Source organism: Chanodichthys erythropterus, chromosome 20 (assembly GCF_024489055.1).
Source record: "Chanodichthys erythropterus isolate Z2021 chromosome 20, ASM2448905v1, whole genome shotgun sequence".
Lineage (NCBI taxonomy): Eukaryota > Metazoa > Chordata > Actinopteri > Cypriniformes > Xenocyprididae > Chanodichthys > Chanodichthys erythropterus.
Genome location: NC_090240.1, coordinates 492,035 through 509,844, shown reverse-complemented (window position 1 = coordinate 509,844; position 17,810 = coordinate 492,035). Strand labels below are relative to the sequence as shown.

The 17,810-nt window shown below is 46.9% G+C and overlaps 8 non-coding genes across 8 annotated transcripts; all 8 read left to right on the top strand.

Moving 5' to 3' along the window:
• Positions 1–177: 177 nt before the first annotated feature.
• On the top strand, positions 178–368 carry LOC137010186 (U2 spliceosomal RNA). Its single transcript, XR_010893259.1, has one exon. It is a non-coding gene; the product is annotated as a U2 spliceosomal RNA (small nuclear RNA).
• A 2,096-nt stretch (positions 369–2,464) lies between these two features.
• On the top strand, positions 2,465–2,628 carry LOC137009932 (U1 spliceosomal RNA). Its single transcript, XR_010893018.1, has one exon. It is a non-coding gene; the product is annotated as a U1 spliceosomal RNA (small nuclear RNA).
• An 872-nt stretch (positions 2,629–3,500) lies between these two features.
• LOC137010209 (U2 spliceosomal RNA) lies at positions 3,501–3,693 on the top strand. The gene has a single exon (XR_010893282.1). It is a non-coding gene; the product is annotated as a U2 spliceosomal RNA (small nuclear RNA).
• A 2,101-nt stretch (positions 3,694–5,794) lies between these two features.
• On the top strand, positions 5,795–5,958 carry LOC137010072 (U1 spliceosomal RNA). The gene has a single exon (XR_010893151.1). It is a non-coding gene; the product is annotated as a U1 spliceosomal RNA (small nuclear RNA).
• Positions 5,959–7,632: 1,674 nt separating this feature from the next.
• On the top strand, positions 7,633–7,796 carry LOC137010037 (U1 spliceosomal RNA). Its single transcript, XR_010893117.1, has one exon. It is a non-coding gene; the product is annotated as a U1 spliceosomal RNA (small nuclear RNA).
• A 5,691-nt stretch (positions 7,797–13,487) lies between these two features.
• LOC137010306 (U2 spliceosomal RNA) lies at positions 13,488–13,680 on the top strand. The gene has a single exon (XR_010893339.1). It is a non-coding gene; the product is annotated as a U2 spliceosomal RNA (small nuclear RNA).
• A 2,110-nt stretch (positions 13,681–15,790) lies between these two features.
• On the top strand, positions 15,791–15,954 carry LOC137009931 (U1 spliceosomal RNA). The gene has a single exon (XR_010893017.1). It is a non-coding gene; the product is annotated as a U1 spliceosomal RNA (small nuclear RNA).
• Positions 15,955–16,825: 871 nt separating this feature from the next.
• LOC137010210 (U2 spliceosomal RNA) lies at positions 16,826–17,018 on the top strand. Its single transcript, XR_010893283.1, has one exon. It is a non-coding gene; the product is annotated as a U2 spliceosomal RNA (small nuclear RNA).
• The last annotated feature ends 792 nt before the right edge of the window (positions 17,019–17,810 follow it).

Here is a 17,810-nt window from a genome sequence, read left to right as displayed (position 1 = left end):
TGGAGGTCGATGGAAAAACCTAGGACCAGTTCGCGAAAGCAGGTTGTTTCAAATCATCTCCACTATTTAACAAACGATCTGATCGACATCAGTGGTCCTAGAGGCAATGTACGAAACCCCCCGCGGCCCAGATGGGCGTCGCCTTTGCCGGCTCTGCCCCCACTGCTTGGCAACGGCATCGCTTCTCGGCCTTTTGGCTAAGATCAAGTGTAGTATCTGTTCTTATCAGTTTAATATCTGATACGTCTCCTATCTGGGGACTACATATTAAATGGATTTTTGGCTCATGGAGCCGGAACCGGGGCTTGCTCCGTCCACTCCACGCATCGACCTGGTATTGCAGTGTCTCCAGGAACGGTGTGCTTCCCCTTTTGGGGGACTGCAAATCGTTGTGGTTAATAGCAGAGGAATTGTCGCTGGAGCTTCACAAGGAGTCTCTATGTACTTGCGGTGGGGTGGCTGGCAGGGTGGCACCGTCTCGCACCCTTATGAAACGGTCGCCGTTGTTCCAAAGCAGCGGTTCCCAAACCAGCACTGCACGTCTTGAATGTCACTCTTGTCTGATGCGCCCGTCTGAGGTCTTGGAGTCTTTACCAACGAGCTGATGAGTTGGATCGGGTGTGTTTGATCAGGGAGACATCTAATCAAACACGCCTGACTGATGGGAACCACTGGTCTAACGGACCGCAGCTCGTGTACAGGTGCTGGTCATATAAAGACAATGTCATCAAAAAGTTGATTTATTTCACTAATTCCTTTCAAAAAGTGAAACTTGTATATATCATATTCATTCATTACACACAGACTGAGAGGTTTCACATGTTTATTTCTTTTCATTTTGATGAGTATAGCTGACAACTATGGAAAATCCCAAAGTCACTATCTCAGAAAATTAGAATATTGTGAAAAGGTTCAATATTGAAGACACCTGGTGCCACACACTCTTATCAGCTAATTAACTCAAAACACCTGCAAAGGCCTTTAAATGGTCTCTCAGTCTAGTTCTGTAGGCTACACAGTCATGGGGAAGACTGCTGACTTGACAGTTGTCCAAAAGACGACCACTGACACCTTGCACAAGGAGGCCAAGACACAAAAGGTCATTGCAAAAGAGGCTGGCTGTTCGCAGAGCTCTGTGTCCAAGCACATTAATAGAGAGGCGAAGGGAAGGAAAAGATGTGGTAGAAAAAAAGTGTACTAGCAATAGGGATAACCGCACCCTGGAGAGGACTGTGAAACAGAACCCATTCAAAAATGTGGGGGAGATGCAAAGAAGTGGACTGCAGCTGGAGTCAGTGCTTCAAGAACCCCTACGCACAGACGTATACAAGACATGGTTTTCAGCTGTCTCGTTCCTTGTGTCAAGCCACTCTTGAACAACAGACAGCGTCAGAGGCGCCTCGACAAAAAGGACTGGACTGCTGCTGAGTGGTCCAAAGTTACGTTCTCTGATGAAAGTCAATTTGGCATTTCCTTTGGAAATCGGGGTCCCAGAGTCTGGAGGAAGAGAGGAGAGGCACACAATCCACGTCGCTTGAGGGCCAGCCTAAAGTTTCCACAGTCAGTGATGGTTTGGGGTGCCATGTCATCTGCTGGTGTTGGCCCACTGTGTTTTCTGAGGTCCAAGGTCAACGCAGCCGTATACCAGGAAGTTTTTAGAGCACTTCATGCTTCCTGCTGCTGACCAACTTTATGGAGATGCAGATTTCATTTCCCAACAGGACCCAGCACCTGCACACAGTGCCAAAGCAACCAGTACCCGTTTTAAGGACCATGTTATCCCTGTTCTTAATTGGCCAGCAAACTCGCCTGACCTTAACCCCATAGAAAATCTACGGGGTATTGTGAAGAGGAAGATGCCATATGCCAGACCCAACAATTAAGAAGAGCTGAAGGCCACTATCAGAGCAACCTGGGCTCTCATAACACCTGAGCAGTGCCACAGACCGATCGACTCCATGCCACGCCGCATTGCTGCAGTAATTCAGGCAAAAGGAGCCCCAACTAAGTATTGAGTGCTGCACACGCTCATACTTTTCATGTTTATAGTTTTCAGTTGGCCAAGATTTCTAAAAATCCTTTCTTTGTATTGGTCTTAAGTAATATTCTAAATTTGCTGAGATACCGGATTTGGGATTTTCCTTAGTTGTCAGTTATAATCATCAAAATTAAAAGAAATAAACATTTGAAATATATCAGTCTGTGTGCAATGTACATAATATACAAGTTTGACTTTTTGAAAGGAATTAGTGAAAGAAATCAACTTTTTGATGACATTCTAATCATACGACCAGCACCTGTAGGTGCTTGGCAGTTTGCCGAAAGCAGAGAAGGCATGGTCACGGGCGCAGTCAAGTAATGGAAGGGACACGCCCTTCCTTTGCTTGGGGTGGGGGAGGGGGTCACCGTTGATGAGGACGGCAAAGAGGGATAGGGTAGCCTCTGACTGGAGGCCTGGGGACTCATACTTACCTGGCAGGGGAGACACCATGATCAGGAAGGTGGTTCACCCAGGGCGAGGCTCGGCCATTGCACTCCGGTTGTGCTGACCCCTGCGAATTCCCCAAATGTGGGAATCTCGACTGCATAATTTATGGTAGTGGGGGACTGCGTTCGCGCTCTCCCCTGGACATACTGGTTGAAAGAAGATTAGGTGGTGCCGAGAGAACCTGTGGTTTCTAACAGTCGTAGCGTTGTCTGTGGCTCCGTGTGTGTTTGCACGCCCCTTTTATGGAATCGGGTGTTGCGTGCGCTCGCCTGGTTTCGCAAAGTTCTGAGTTTTCCTTCAGGGACGACAGGCTTTTGGGGGCACTTTCATGGCCGTTTTCTAAATGACCCCGTGGTCGCCAGATGTCACGACCGGCTCAAAGCCGTGACAAATGAAACGGAGGACATAGGCAGCTTGGTAGGTTGCAATGAAAAGAGATTTATCAGCATAAATAAGAAAATATATGAAAGCAGAAATCAACAAAACCAAACACAATTTCCTGTCAGACACATCAATAACCAAACATCCAAGGACAGAACCACATTTAAATGAATAAGGAACTCAAAATAAACAAAGACCAAAATCAAAACCAAAGCACCCAGGAACAGAAAGCAGCACACCACGCCAAACAAAGCCCAAAGCTTTATAGAGGGAAACACGGGTGTACATGGTTCACTTGATGAGTCTCCCAGCCACACCCACTGGCCGGCCGTAGCAGGAAGAACGAGGGACTCGTCACACTATCCACATGTTAAAGTTGAGCTTTTTTTTTTTTACCCCACACCTTATCAAGAACGACCTAGGGAGTCCAGAGAATTGTACTTCGGTGCTTTTTTGGAGGTCGATGGAAAAACCTAGGACCAGTTCGCGAAAGCAGGTTGTTTCAAATCATCTCCACTATTTAACAAACGATCTGATCGACAGCAGTGGTCCTAGAGGCAAAGTACGAAACCCACCGCGGCCCAGATGGGCGTCGCCTTTGCCGGCTCTGCCCCCACTGCTTGGCAACGGCATCGCTTCTCGGCCTTTTTGGCTAAGATCAAGTGTAGTATCTGTTCTTATCAGTTTAATATCCTGATACGTCCCCTATCTGGGGACTACATATTAAATGGATTTTTGGCTCATGGAGCCGGAACCGAGGCTTGCTCCGTCCACTCCACGCATCGACCTGGTATTGCAGTGTCTCCAGAGACGGTGTGCTTCCCCTTTTGGGGGGACTGCAAATCGTTGTGGTTAATAGCAGAGGGAATGTCGCTGGAGCTTCACAAGGAGTCTCTATGTACCTGCGGTGGGGTGGCTGGCAGGGTGGCACCGTCTCGCACCTTTATGAAACGGTCGCCGTTGTTCCAAAGCAGCGGTTCCCAAACCAGCACTGCACGTCTTGAATGTCACTCTTGTCTGATGCGCCCGTCTGAGGTCTTGGAGTCTTTACCAACGAGCTGATGAGTTGGATCGGGTGTGTTTGATCAGGGGGAGACATCTAATCAAACACGCCTGACTGATGGGAACCACTGGTCTAAAGGACCGCAGCTCGTGTACAGGTGCTGGTCATATAATTAGAATGTCATCAAAGAGTTGATTTATTTCACTAATTCCTTTCAAAAAGTGAAACTTGTATATATCATATTCATTCATTACACACAGACTGAGAGGTTTCACATGTTTATTTCTTTTCATTTTGATGAGTATAGCTGACAACTATGGAAAATCCCAAAGTCACTATCTCCAGAAAGTGGGAATATTGTGAAAAGGTTCAATATTGAAGACACCTGGTGCCACACACTCTTATCAGCTAATTAACTCAAAAACACCTGCAAAGGCCTTTAAATGGTCTCTCAGTCTAGTTCTGTAGGCTACACAGTCATGGGGAAGACTGCTGACTTGACAGTTGTCCAAAAGACGACCACTGACACCTTGCACAAGGAGGCCAAGACACAAAAGGTCATTGCAAAAGAGGCTGGCTGTTCGCAGAGCTCTGTGTCCAAGCACATTAATAGAGAGGCGAAGGGAAGGAAAAGATGTGGTAGAAAAAAAAGTGTACTAGTAATGAGGATAACCGCACCCTGGAGAGGACTGTGAAACAGAACCCATTCAAAAATGTGGGGGAGATTCACAAAGAGTGGACTGCAGCTGGAGTCAGTGCTTCAAGAACCCCTACGCACAGACGTATGCAAGACATGGTTTTCAGCTGTCTCGTTCCTTGTGTCAAGCCACTCTTGAACAACAGACAGCGTCAGAGGCGCCTCGACAAAAAGGACTGGACTGCTGCTGAGTGGTCCAAAGTTACGTTCTCTGATGAAAGTCAATTTGGCATTTCCTTTGGAAATCGGGGTCCCAGAGTCTGGAGGAAGAGAGGAGAGGCACACAATCCACGTCGCTTGAGGGCCAGCCTAAAGTTTCCACAGTCAGTGATGGTTTGGGGTGCCATGTCATCTGCTGGTGTTGGCCCACTGTGTTTTCTGAGGTCCAAGGTCAACGCAGCCGTATACCAGGAAGTTTTAGAACGCTTGTGCTTCCTGCTGCTGACCAACTTTATGGAGATGCAGATTTCATTTCCCAACAGGACTTGGCACCTGCACACAGTGCCAAAGCTACCAGTACCCGGTTTAAGGACCATGGTATCCCTGTTCTTAATTGGCCAGCAAACTCGCCTGACCTTAACCCCATAGAAAATCTACGGGGGGTATTGTGAAGAGGAAGATGCCATATGCCAGACCCAACAATTAAGAAGAGCTGAAGGCCACTATCAGAGCAACCTGGGCTCTCATAACACCTGAGCAGTGCCACAGACCGATCGACTCCATGCCACGCCGCATTGCTGCAGTAATTCAGGCAAAAGGAGCCCGAACTAAGTATTGAGTGCTGCACACGCTCATACTTTTCATGTTTATAGTTTTCAGTTGGCCAAGATTTCTGAAATCCTTTCTTTGTATTGGTCTTAAGTAATATTCTAAATTTGCTGAGATACCGGATTTGGGATTTTCCTTAGTTGTCAGTTATAATCATCAAAATTAAAAGAAATAAACATTTGAAATATATCAGTCTGTGTGCAATGTACATAATATACAAGTTTGACTTTTTGAAAGGAATTAGTGAAAGAAATCAACTTTTTGATGACATTCTAATCATACGACCAGCACCTGTAGGTGCTTGGCAGTTTGCCGGCTTGAAGGCATGGTCACGGAAATCGCAGTCAAGTAATGGAAGGGACACGCCCTTCCTTTGCTTGGGGTAGGGGAGGGGGTCACCGTTGATGAGGACGGCAAAGAGGAATGGGGTAGCCTCTGACTGGAGGCCTGGGGACTCATACTTACCTGGCAGGAGACACACGGTGATCAGGAAGGTGGTTCACCCAGGGCGAGGCTCGGCCATTGCACTCTGGTTGTGCTGAGCCCTGCGAATTCCCCAAATGTGGGAATCTCGGCTGCATAATTTATGGTAGTGGGGGACTGCGTTCGCGCTCTCCCCTGGACATACTGGTTGAAAGAAGATTAGGTGGTGCCGAGAGAACCTGTGGTTTCTAACAGTCGTAGCGTTGTCTGTGGCTCCGTGTGTGTTTGCACGCCCCTTTTATGGAATCGGGTGTTGCGTGCGCTCGCCTGGTTTCGCAAAGTTCTGAGTTTTCCTTCAGGGACGACAGGCTTTTGGGGGCACTCGACCACAGCCGTTTTCTAAATGACCCCGTGGTCGCTATTGTCACGACCGGCTCAAAGCCGTGACAAATGAAACGGAGGACATAGGCAGCTTGGTAGGTTGCAACGAAAAGAGATTTATCAGCATAAATAAGAAAATATATGAAACAAGAAATCAACAAAACCAAACACAATTTCTGTCAGACACATCAATAACCAAACATCAGACAGAACCACATTTAAATGAATAAGGAACTCAAAATAAACAAAGACCAAAATCAAAAGCAAAGCACCCAGGGGCAAGCAACACACCACGCCAAACAAAGCCCAAGCTTTATAGAGGGAAGCACGGGTGTACATGGTTCACTTGATGAGTCTCCCAGCCACACCCACTGGCCGGCCGTAGCAGGAAGAACGAGGGGACTCGTCACACTATCCAAATGTTAAAGTTGAGCTTTCCCCCCCCCCTCCTGATCAAGAACGACCTAGGGAGTCCAGAGAATTAATACTGCGGTGCTTTTGTGGAGGTCGATGGAAAAACCTAGGACCAGTTCGCGAAAACAGGAATTGTTTCAAATCATCTCCACTATTTAACAAACGATCTGATCGACAGCAGTGGTCCTAGAGGCAAAGTACGAAACCCACCGCGGCCCAGATGGGCGTCGCCTTTGCCCGGCTCTGCCCCCACTGCTTGGCAACGGCATCGCTTCTCGGCCTTTTGGCTAAGATCAAGTGTAGTATCTTACCCAGGAGTTATGTCGGGGAACGACGAAAGAGAGTCGGCCTTGATGTAGTGCGGTTGAGGAATACGATTCGTGTGTTGTTGAAGAAAGATGCTGAAGAATTGGTGAAGCCTGACCTTAACCCCATAGAAAATCTACGGGGTATTGTGAAGAGGAAGATGCCATATGCCAGACCCAACAATTAAGAAGAGCTGAAGGCCACTATCAGAGCAACCTGGGCTCTCATAACACCTGAGCAGTGCCACAGACCGATCGACTCCATGCCACGCCGCATTGCTGCAGTAATTCAGGCAAAAGGAGCCCCAACTAAGTATTGAGTGCTGCACACGCTCATGCTTTTCATGTTTATAGTTTTCAGTTGGCCAAGATTTCTAAAAATCCTTTCTTTGTATTGGTCTTAAGTAATATTCTAAATTTGCTGAGATACCGGATTTGGGATTTTCCTTAGTTGTCAGTTATAATCATCAAAATTAAAAGAAATAAACATTTGGAAATATAACAGTCTGTGTGCAAGGTACATAATATACAAGTTTGACTTTTTGAAAGGAATTAGTGAAAGAAATCAACTTTTTGAGGACATTCTAATCATACGACCAGCACCTGTAGGTGCTTGGCCAGTTTGCCGGCTTGAAGGCATAATTACGGGAAATCGCAGTCAAGTAATGGAAGGGACACGCCCTTCCTTTGCTTGGGATGGAGGAGGGGGTCACCGTTGATGAGGACGGCAAAGAGGGATAAGGGTAGCCTCTGACTGGAGGCCTGGGGACTCATACTTACCTGGCAGGGGAGACACCATGATCAGGAAGGTGGTTCACCCAGGGGGAGGCTCGGCCATTGCACTCCGGTTGTGCTGACCCCTACGAATTCCCCAAATGTGGGAATCTCGACTGCATAATTTATGGTAGTGGGGGACTGCGTTCGCGCTCTCCCCTGGACATACTGGTTGAAAAGAAGATTAGGTGGTGCCGAGAGAACCTGTGGTTTCTAACAGTCGTAGCGTTATCTGTGGCTCCGTGTGTGTTTGCACGCCCCTTTTATGGAATCGGGTGTTGCGTGCGCTCGCCTGGTTTAGCAAAGTTCTGAGTTTTTCTTCAGGGACGACAGGCTTTTGGGGGCACTCGACCATGGACGTTTTCTAAATGACCCCGTGGTCGCTATTGTCACGACCGGCTCAAAGCCGTGACAAATGAAACGGAGGACATAGGCAGCTTGGTAGGTTGCAACGAAAAGAGATTTATCAGCATAAATAAGAAAATATATGAAACAAGAAATCAACAAAACCAAACACAATTTCTGTCAGACACATCAATAACCAAACATCAGACAGAACCACATTTAAATGAATAAGGAACTCAAAAATATGATCCAAGAACGACCTAGGGAGTCCAGAGAAGTGTACTGCGGTGCTTTTGTGGAGGTCGATGGAAAAACCTAGGACCAGTTCGCGAAAGCAGGTTGTTTCAAATCATCTCCACTATTTAACAAACGATCTGAAGCCAGCAGTGGTCCTAGAGGCAAAGTACGAAACCCACCGCGGCCCAGATGAGCGTCGCCTTTGCCGGCTATGCCCCCACTGCTTGGCAACGGCATCCCCTTCTCGGCCTTTTGGCTAAGATCAAGTGTAGTATCTTACCCAGGAGTTATGTCGAGGGAACGACGAAAGAGAGTCGGCCTTGATGGTGCGGTTGAGGAATACGATTCGTGTGTTGTTGAAGAAAGATGCTGAAGAATTGGTGAAGCAACGTTTTGGAAGAGATTTTTTTGTTACTGAAATTCTTAGAGGACTTTTCAAGAAGATACAGCCTGCTGAAGTTTTTTGTTTACAAGATTTTGTGTCAACTGGATTTTTGGATTTAACTTTTTGTGTTTTGAAGGACTGTGTTGGTTTTTTTGAAGCCTGGAAGAAAAAGGAAGGTCATAAATTGCTGGAGGGCCTGCAGCTTCAGCCTGTGTTTTGTTCAGGATTTTATCCCACTTACTATTCATATATGCAACCCTTTTGTATATATTTGGATGGCGATGTCCTGGCATTTATTGCAAGATATTGTGATGTTGTAAGAGGAGGAGAGCGCTTGAGAGATCGATATGGAATATGGAATGGGAAGAGGGAGGTACATGGTGAAGTTGAGACTTGACTCCTCTTCACCTGGCGCCTTGCTGCACCCTCCAGGCAGCTTTTCTATTGGACCCGAACAGAGGTTTCCTGCACTATCCCGGACAGCCCGTGTATTGTCGAAGATGTGGAGGGCAGGGTCATGTGAAAGTGGAGTGCAAGGGAGAGAGATGTAGATTCTGTGGGAAGACGGATCATGTGGCGGCGGAATGTACTGCTCCCAAGCATTGCAGTCTGTGTGGAAGTAAAGAACATTTGTATCGGGGTTGTCCAGCCAGAAAGAAGAGCTACGCTAGTTTGTTTAAGGAGGGGAAGATCTGCAAGCAGATTTGGAATCTCTCATGTGTGAGGCATCCAACTCTTCAATCAATAAGACAGAGCTTACAGCTGCAACAGAGGGTGCTAATAAAGACCAGGGGGCTGAGGAAAGTGCTGTGCATCACCAGGACAAAGGACCAGCAGTTGCAGAGGTCAACCAGCCACGTCCTCCGGGGGCAGCTCCAAGAGAGGGAGCGGTCACAGGGTATTGGACAGACCTGGTCAGACATCGATATTGCAGAGGTGTTTTCCGGGGCTGCAATTGTGTCTAGTAACAACACCATTCAAGATACTCCACAAGCTGAAGACCCAGCCAGGTTTACATGGTCGCAACTGGATGCTTTAGACATTATAACTTCTGAGCAAAGTGGAGGCGGAGACAGCGAGATGGAGATATCAGGGGGAAGAGGACGTCGGCGAGCGGTGGAAGAAGATGGCGGAGGAGAGGGACGAGAGGGACCGAAAATGCAGCAAGATTGAGACAGTAAAGACTTTTGTTTCTTTGGAGGACTTGGTATCTTTTTACATGACTCGGGGAAGGGAGCGGGAGCGGTTAAAGCTTTTAAAGAAGTAGTATATGAGGGGGGGATGGGGGGAGGGGGGGATGGAGTGGGGAGAGTGTGGGGAGAGTACCAGAAGATGATTCTCAGGGGTGGACGGAGGTAGTAGCTAGAAGAAGGGTGAAGGGATGTACCACAGGGGAGTGGGAAGGGAGGTTTTGGAGGGGATAAGGGATAAGGACTGTTTTTCTTTAGTGTTTGCCTAAAATCGTGGGGGGCTGAGGGTGGCCACTCTAAATGTAAGAGGATTAGAAAATGGCAAAACGAAGGATAGCTTTTTTTGAGTCCTTGAGTTCTGTTAATTTTGACATTATGTTTTTACAGGAATGTCATTTAGAGAACAACAGAGATAGGCTTCTTTTTGCAAAGGACTGGGGAAAAGGTCTGCATCTATGTGGGGGGCAGAGAATGTGATGGCAGATGGGGTGGGAATACTTTTTAACTCTCAGGAATTTGTCATTGAGAGAGAATTTAATGGTAGTTCCGGGAGGGGTGTTGTATGCTGATGTAAGATGGAGGAGTGTTAGCATCAGACTGATTAATGTATATGCGCCTAGTAAGAGGGAGGAGAGAGGGGGTTTCTTTAATTTATTAAAACCTTTGTTTTATACAAATCGGAAGGTGGTTTTTGGGAGGAGAGTTTTTAATGTTTCTTTAGATAGGGAGCCAAAAGGAGTGATTTGGCTTTCCTCCTTAAGAGTTTTTCTCTTTATGACTCCTTTAAAGTGGTGGGAAGGGCTTTGGAGGGCTTTACTTGGAGAAATAGTAGAGGGGAAAAATCTCGTTTGGATTATGTGTTTGTGTCAGCAGGAGTTAAGGTTGATGATTTCTTCTTCTTGCCGGTTTGGTTGTCTGATCATTGTATGATAGGAGTCGAGATGGAGGTTGGGGAAATTCAGAGGGGGAGAGGATCTTGGAGGTTGAACAGATCTTTCCTTCAGGATAAGTTTTTTGTTCAAGTGTTTAAGCACCTATACGGGGCCTGGCAGAATTTGAAGTGTCTGTTTGAAAACGCAGGCTCAGTGGTGGGAGGGAGTAAAAGAGAGAATAGCTAACTACTGTAGATGGTGGGGGGAGGCTAAGGCAGTAAAAAGACGGGGGCTCATTAGTGTTTGGATTAGGGAGATGCAGTCCTTATGGGCTCAGGAGGGCAGAGAGGCAGCTTAGGAGTGGGGCAGATTCTATGCTATCCAAGAGAGAAGTTTTAAAGGGATTTTTATATGAAGGAAGCTTAGAGAAATTTATGTTAGAAATGGGTGCAAGGAGACGGTTTTTAGAGGAGGGTCCATCAAAATATTTTTTTGCCTCTGTGAGGAGACAGCAGCAGAGGAAATGCATAGAAGGGTTAAAGACAGAGAAGGGGAATGTTACATCTACAGCTGAAATGTTGAAGACGGTGGCAGTTTTTTATAAACAGGGTTTTAGCCCCCGAGTTTTGGTAGACTCTCAGGCTTGAGGGTGTTCTTCGGCAAGTTTAGAGAGTGTCTTGGAGGGTGATGATGCTGCCGCATTAGAAGGGGAGGTGTCTTTGCAGGAGGCAGAAGAGGCAATGGCATCACTTAGGAAAGGGACAGCTCCTGGCTGTGATGGAGTTTGCCAGTTGAGATATACTGCTCCTTTTGGCAACTTATTGGACAGGACCTGGTTGAGGTGTATAATGAGAGCCTGATGACTGGGTCACTCACAGCTTCTATGAGGACAGGGCATGTCTCCCTTTTGTATAAGAAGGGAGATAAGACAGATTTGGCAAACTGGAGGCCCATCACTCTCCTTACTACTGACTATAAAATCCTTGCGAAGGTCATAGCTATACGAATGAGGTCTGTGGTGGGGAAGGTGGTGCACCCAGACCAGACTTGTGGGGTACCAGGCCGCTCTGGCAGCCTAAATTTGACTTTGATCAGAGATGCTATTGGGTGGGCTGAGCAACGGCAGCTTTCTCTAGCAATTTTGAGCCTCGACCAGGAGAAAGCTTTTGATCGAGTTAGTCTCTCCTTTTTGTTTGCAGTTCTTGAGAGGGTAGGTTTTGGGGCAGAAGTATCCAGGCGTGGGTTCGTTTATTGTATAAGGGGGCGGTAAGTAAGTTTAAAGTTAATGGTTTCCTGACAGAGTCAGTTGAGCAGCTGGGAGGAGTAAGACAGGGATGTCCTCTCTCCCCTCTTCTTTATATTTTGTTCATTGAACCTTTAGCTTCCCGTTTAAGGGCATGTGAGGCCTTTACTGGCCTGCACATGCCGGGGGCTGGAGGTCTGCAAGCAAAGGTGTCGCTGTATGCAGATGACATGACACTGTTTTTGACATCAAGGCAGGATTTTTTAGAAACAAGCAAGATTTTGGGAGAATTTGGGAGGGTTACAGGGGCAGAAAGTGAACATGTCGAAAGTCAGCCGTCATGTATGTAGGTCGATGGGCTAGGCGGGAGACAGCCATTGCAGGGATATAGCTTATGTGAAGATGGTCTGAAGGTTTTGGGAGTGCGTTTCTTCAGGCAGAACAGCGCTAAGGAGAACTGGAGGGTTTTGATTGGGAAAGTGCGCTCCAAAATTGGCCTTTGGAACACTAGAGAGCTTTCTTTAACTAACTTGAGCATTAGTGATAAAAGCAGACTTGTTGCCTACAGTCAATTATTTGGCATATGTGTTCCCTCTTCCCTATAATTGTGGCAGAGAGTTGGAAGGTCTTGTGTTCTCCTTTCTGTGGAAGGGAAGGTGCGAGCTGGTATCCAGGGCTCAGGTGAGCCAAGAAATTAAGAAGGGTGGGAGGGAGGTGCCTTTTTTTACCTTGTGGGTAGCATCTATTTTTTCATCCCCTTTGTGGCACGTTTAATCCTACAGGCAACAAACCACAAAGCTTATTTTTTTACCAGGTTCTGGGCAGCCTTTCCACTAAGATCTTTGATTGCATGGGATAAGTTGGTTCCGTGGGCTTTTGACAGGCCGGAAGAATATCAGTGGTTTGCCAAATTTATACGTCAACATCCTTGGTGTCTGGAACAGGGAACGGTAAGTAAATCATAGGGAACTGTTTACAAGGGTTTAAGGGAGAGGGGGGCAGGGAAGGGGGGACTAGAGAGATTTCTTCCCATCACTGTGAATTGGGCAATGCTACAGCCAGCATATGTGGATGGAGCTTGCAGAGACCTTCATTGGTTGGGAGCCCTGGGGCGTTTGCCTGTAAGGGAGAGGCAGTATCGTCATGGGCAAGGGAAGTCACCTTTCTGCCCAATTGGTTGTGGGAGGGAGGAAACAATAGAACATGTATTTTGGACATGCCCAGTTTCATCTGCCTTCTGGACTTTGCTGTATCAGTGGTGGAAGGGGTGGAAAGGTCCTCCTCTGACCCGGAACCTGGTAATTTATGGGGAGGGTCTGGGGGGACAGAAGTTTGAATTGAGGAAGGTGGTGTGGATAATTATATCAGAAGGCAAAAAGGGTTTTGTGGAATCACAGAACTTCGATGTTAAGGTCCAAACGAACAGGATGGGGGTCCTAAATCAATTTTTTATTGTGTTTTGGCTAGAGTGCAGGGCGCAATTTACAGAAATGATAATATTGAGGGGGAAATTAAAAAATGTTTGAAGGGAAAAAGGAAGTTAAATAGGACCTAAAGTGAGTTATAAAAAGTATGTGTTGATGAACTGTCTGAGTTTGTGTATGTAAAAAGATGGAATCTGTTCTTATCAGTTTAATATCTGATACGTCCCCTATCTGGGGACTACATATTAAATGGATTTTTTTGGCTCATGGAGCCGGAACCGGAGCTTGCTCCGTCCACTCCCACGCATCGACCTGGTATTGCAGTGTCTCCAGGAGCCGGTGTGCTTCCCCTTTTGGGGGACTGCAAATCGTTGTGGTTAATATCACAGGGAATATCGCTGGAGCTTCACAAGGAGTCTCTATGTACCTGCGGTGGGGTGGCTGGCAGGGTGGCACCGTCTCGCACCCTTATGAAACGGTCGCCGTTGTTCCAAAGCAGCGGTTCCCAAACCAGCACTGCACGTCTTGAATGTCACTCTTGTCTGATGCGCCCGTCTGAGGTCTTGGAGTCTTTACCAACGAGTTGATGAGTTGGATCGGGAGTGTTTGATCAGGGAGACATCTAATCAAACACGCCTGACTGATGGGAACCACTGGTCTAAAGGACCGCAGCGAGTGTACAGGTGCTGGTCATATAATTAGACTGTCATCAATATGTGGATTTATTTAACTAATTCCTTTCAAAAAGTGAAACTTGTATATATCATATTCATTCATTACACACAGACTGAGAGGTTTCACATGTTTATTTCTTTTCATTTTGATGAGTATAGCTGACAACTATGGAAAATCCCAAAGTCACTATCTCAGAAAATTAGAATATTGTGAAAAGGTTCAATATTGAAGACACCTGGTGCCACAACATCTTATCAGCTAATAAACTCAAAACACCTGCAAAGGGAAGCCTTTAAATGGTCTCTCAGTCTAGTTCTGTAGGCTACACAGTCATGGGGAAGACTGCTGACTTGACAGTTGTCCAAAAGACGACCACTGACACCTTGCACAAGGAGGCCAAGACACAAAAGGTCATTGCAAAAGAGGCTGGCTGTTCGCAGAGCTCTGTGTCCAAGCACATTAATAGAGAGGCGAAGGGAAGGAAAAGATGTGGTAGAAAAACAAGTGTGTACCCCAGCAATAGGGATAACCGCACCCTGGAGAGGACTGTGAAACAGAACCCATTCAAAAATGTGGGGGAGATTCACAAAGAGTGGACTGCAGCTGGAGTCAGTGCTTCAAGAACCCCTACGCACAGACGTATGCAAGACACTTGGTTTTCAGCTGTCTCGTTCCTTGTGTCAAGCCACTCTTGAACAACAGACAGCGTCAGAGGCGCCTCGACAAAAAGGACTGGACTGCTGCTGAGTGGTCCAAAGTTACGTTCTCTGATGAAAGTCAATTTGGCATTTCCTTTGGAAATCGGGGTCCCAGAGTCTGGAGGGAAGAGAGGAGAGGCACACAATCCACGTACGCTTGAGGGCCAGCCTAAAGTTTCCCCAGTCAGTGATGGTTTGGGGTGCCATGTCATCTGCTGGTGTTGGCCCACTGTGTTTTCTGAGGTCCAAGGTCAACGCAGCCGTATACCAAGAGTTTTTAGAGCACTTCATGCTTCCTGCTGCTGACCAACTTTATGGAGATGCAGATTTCATTTCCCAACAGGACTTGGCACCTGCACACAGTGCCAAAGCTACCAGTACCCGGTTTAAGGACCATGGTCTCCCTGTTCTTAATTGGCCAACAAACTCGCCTGACCTTAACCCCATAGAAAATCTACGGGGTATTGTGAAGAAGGAAAGATGCCATATGCCAGACCCAACAATTAAGAAGAGCTGAAGGCCACTATCAGAGCAACCTGGGCTCTCATAACACCTGAGCAGTGCCACAGACCGATCGACTCCATGCCACGCCGCATTGCTGCAGTAATTCAGGCAAAAGGAGCCCGAACTAAGTATTGAGTGCTGCACACGCTAATACTTTTCATGTTTATAGTTTTCAGTTGGCCAAGATTTCTAAAAATCCTTTCTTTGTATTGGTCTTAAGTAATATTCTAAGTTTGCTGAGATACCGGATTTGGGATTTTCCTTAGTTGTCAGTTATAATCATCAAAATTAAAAGAAATAAACATTTGAAATATCTCAGTCTGTGTGCAATGTTCATATTATACAAGTTGGACTGTTTGACTGGAATGCGTGTTGGCACTCAACTTTTTGGTGGCATTCTAATCATGCGTCGAGCAGCTGTAGGTGCTTGGCAGTTTGCCGGCTTGAAGGCATGGTCACGGAAATCGCAGTCAAGTAATGGAAGGGACACGCCCTTCCTTTGGCAGGAGTGGGAGAGGGGGTCACCGTTGATGAGGACGGCAAAGAGGGATAGGGTAGCCTCTGACTGGAGGCCTGGGGACTCATACTTACCTGGCAGGGGAGACACCATGATCAGGAAGGTGGTTCACCCAGGGCGAGGCTCGGCCATTGCACTCCGGTTGTGCTGACCCCTGCGAATTCCCCAAATGTGGGAATCTCGACTGCATAATTTATGGTAGTGGGGGACTGCGTTCGCGCTCTCCCCTGGACATACTGGTTGAAAAGAAGATTAGGTGGTGCCGAGAGAACCTGTGGTTTCTAACAGTCGTAGCGTTGTCTGCGTCTCCGTGTGTGTTTGCACGCCCCATTTATGGAATCGGGTGTTGCGTGCGCTCGCCTGGTTTCGCAAAGTTCTGATTTTTCCTACAGGGACGACAGGCTTTGGGGGGCACTCGACCATGGCCGTTTTCTAAATGACAACTTGGTCGCTAGTGTCACGACAGGCTCAAAGCCGTGACAAATGAAAAAGAACGGAGGACATAGGCAGCTTGGTAGGTTGCAATGAAAAGAGATTTATCAGCATAAATAAGAAAATATATGAAAGCAGAAATCAACAAAACCAAACACAATTTCTGTCAGACACATCAATAACCAAACATCAGACAGAACCACATTTAAATGAATAAGGAACTCAAAATAAACAAAGACCAAAAAAAAAACAAAATCACCCAGGAGCAAGCAACAAAACACGCCAAACAAAGCCCAAGCTTTATAGAGGGAAGCACGGGTGTACATGGTTCACTTGATGAGTCTCCCCAGCCACACCCACTGGCCGGCCGTAGCAGGAAGAACGAGGGACTCGTCACACTATCCAAATGTTAAAGTTGAGCTTTTTTTTTTCCCCCCTCCTGATCAAGAACGACCTAGGGAGTCCAGAGAATTGTACTGCGGTACTTTTGTGGAGGTCGATGGAAAAACCTAGGACCAGTTCGCGAAAGCAGAGTTGTTTCAAATCATCTCCACTATTTAACAAACGATCTGATCGACAGCAGTGGTCCTAGAGGCCAAAGTACGAAACCCACCGCGGCCCAGATGGGCGTCGCCTTTGCCGGCTCTGCCCCCACTGCTTGGCAGCAGCATCGCTTCTCGGCCTTTTGGCTAAGATCAAGTGTAGTATCTGTTCTTATCAGTTTAATATCTGATACGTCCCCTATCTCGAGGACTTCATATTAAATGGATTTTTGGCTCATGGAGCCGGAACCGAGGGCTTGCTCCGTCCACTCCACGCATCGACCTGGTATTGCAGTGTCTCCAGGAGCAGTGTGCTTCCCCTTTTGGGGGACTGCAAATCGTTGTGGTTAATAGCAGAGGGAATGTCGCTGGAGCTTCTGGAAGTCTCTATGTACCTGCGGTGGGGTGGCTGGCAGGGTGGCACCGTCTCGCACCCTTATGAAACGGTCGCCGTTGTTCCAAAGCTTAGCCGGTTCCCCAAACCAGCACTGCACGTCTTGAATGTCACTCTTGTCTGATGCGCCCGTCTGAGGTCTTGGAGTCTTTACCAACGAACTGATGAGTTGGATCGGGTGTGTTTGATCAGGGAGACATCTAATCAAACACGCCTGACTGATGGGAACCACTGGTCTAAAGGACCGCAGCTCGTGTACAGGTGCTGGTCATATAATTAGAATGTCATCAAAAAGTTGATTTATTTCACTAATTCCTGTCAAAGTGTGAAACTAGTATATATCATATTCATTCATTACACACAGACTGAGAGGTTTCACATGTTTATTTCTTTTCATTTTGATGAGTATAGCTGACAACTATGGAAAATCCCAAAGTCACTATCTCAGAAAATTAGAATATTGTGAAAAGGTTCAATATTGAAGACACCTGGTGCCACACACTCTTATCAGCTAATTAACTCAAAACACCTGCAAAGGCCTTTAAATGGTCTCTCAGTCTAGTTCTGTAGGCTACACAGTCATGGGGAAGACTGCTGACTTGACAGTTGTCCAAAAGACGACCACTGACACCTTGCACAAGGAGGCCAAGACACAAAAGGTCATTGCAAAAGAGGCTGGCTGTTCGCAGAGCTCTGTGTCCAAGCACATTAATAGAGA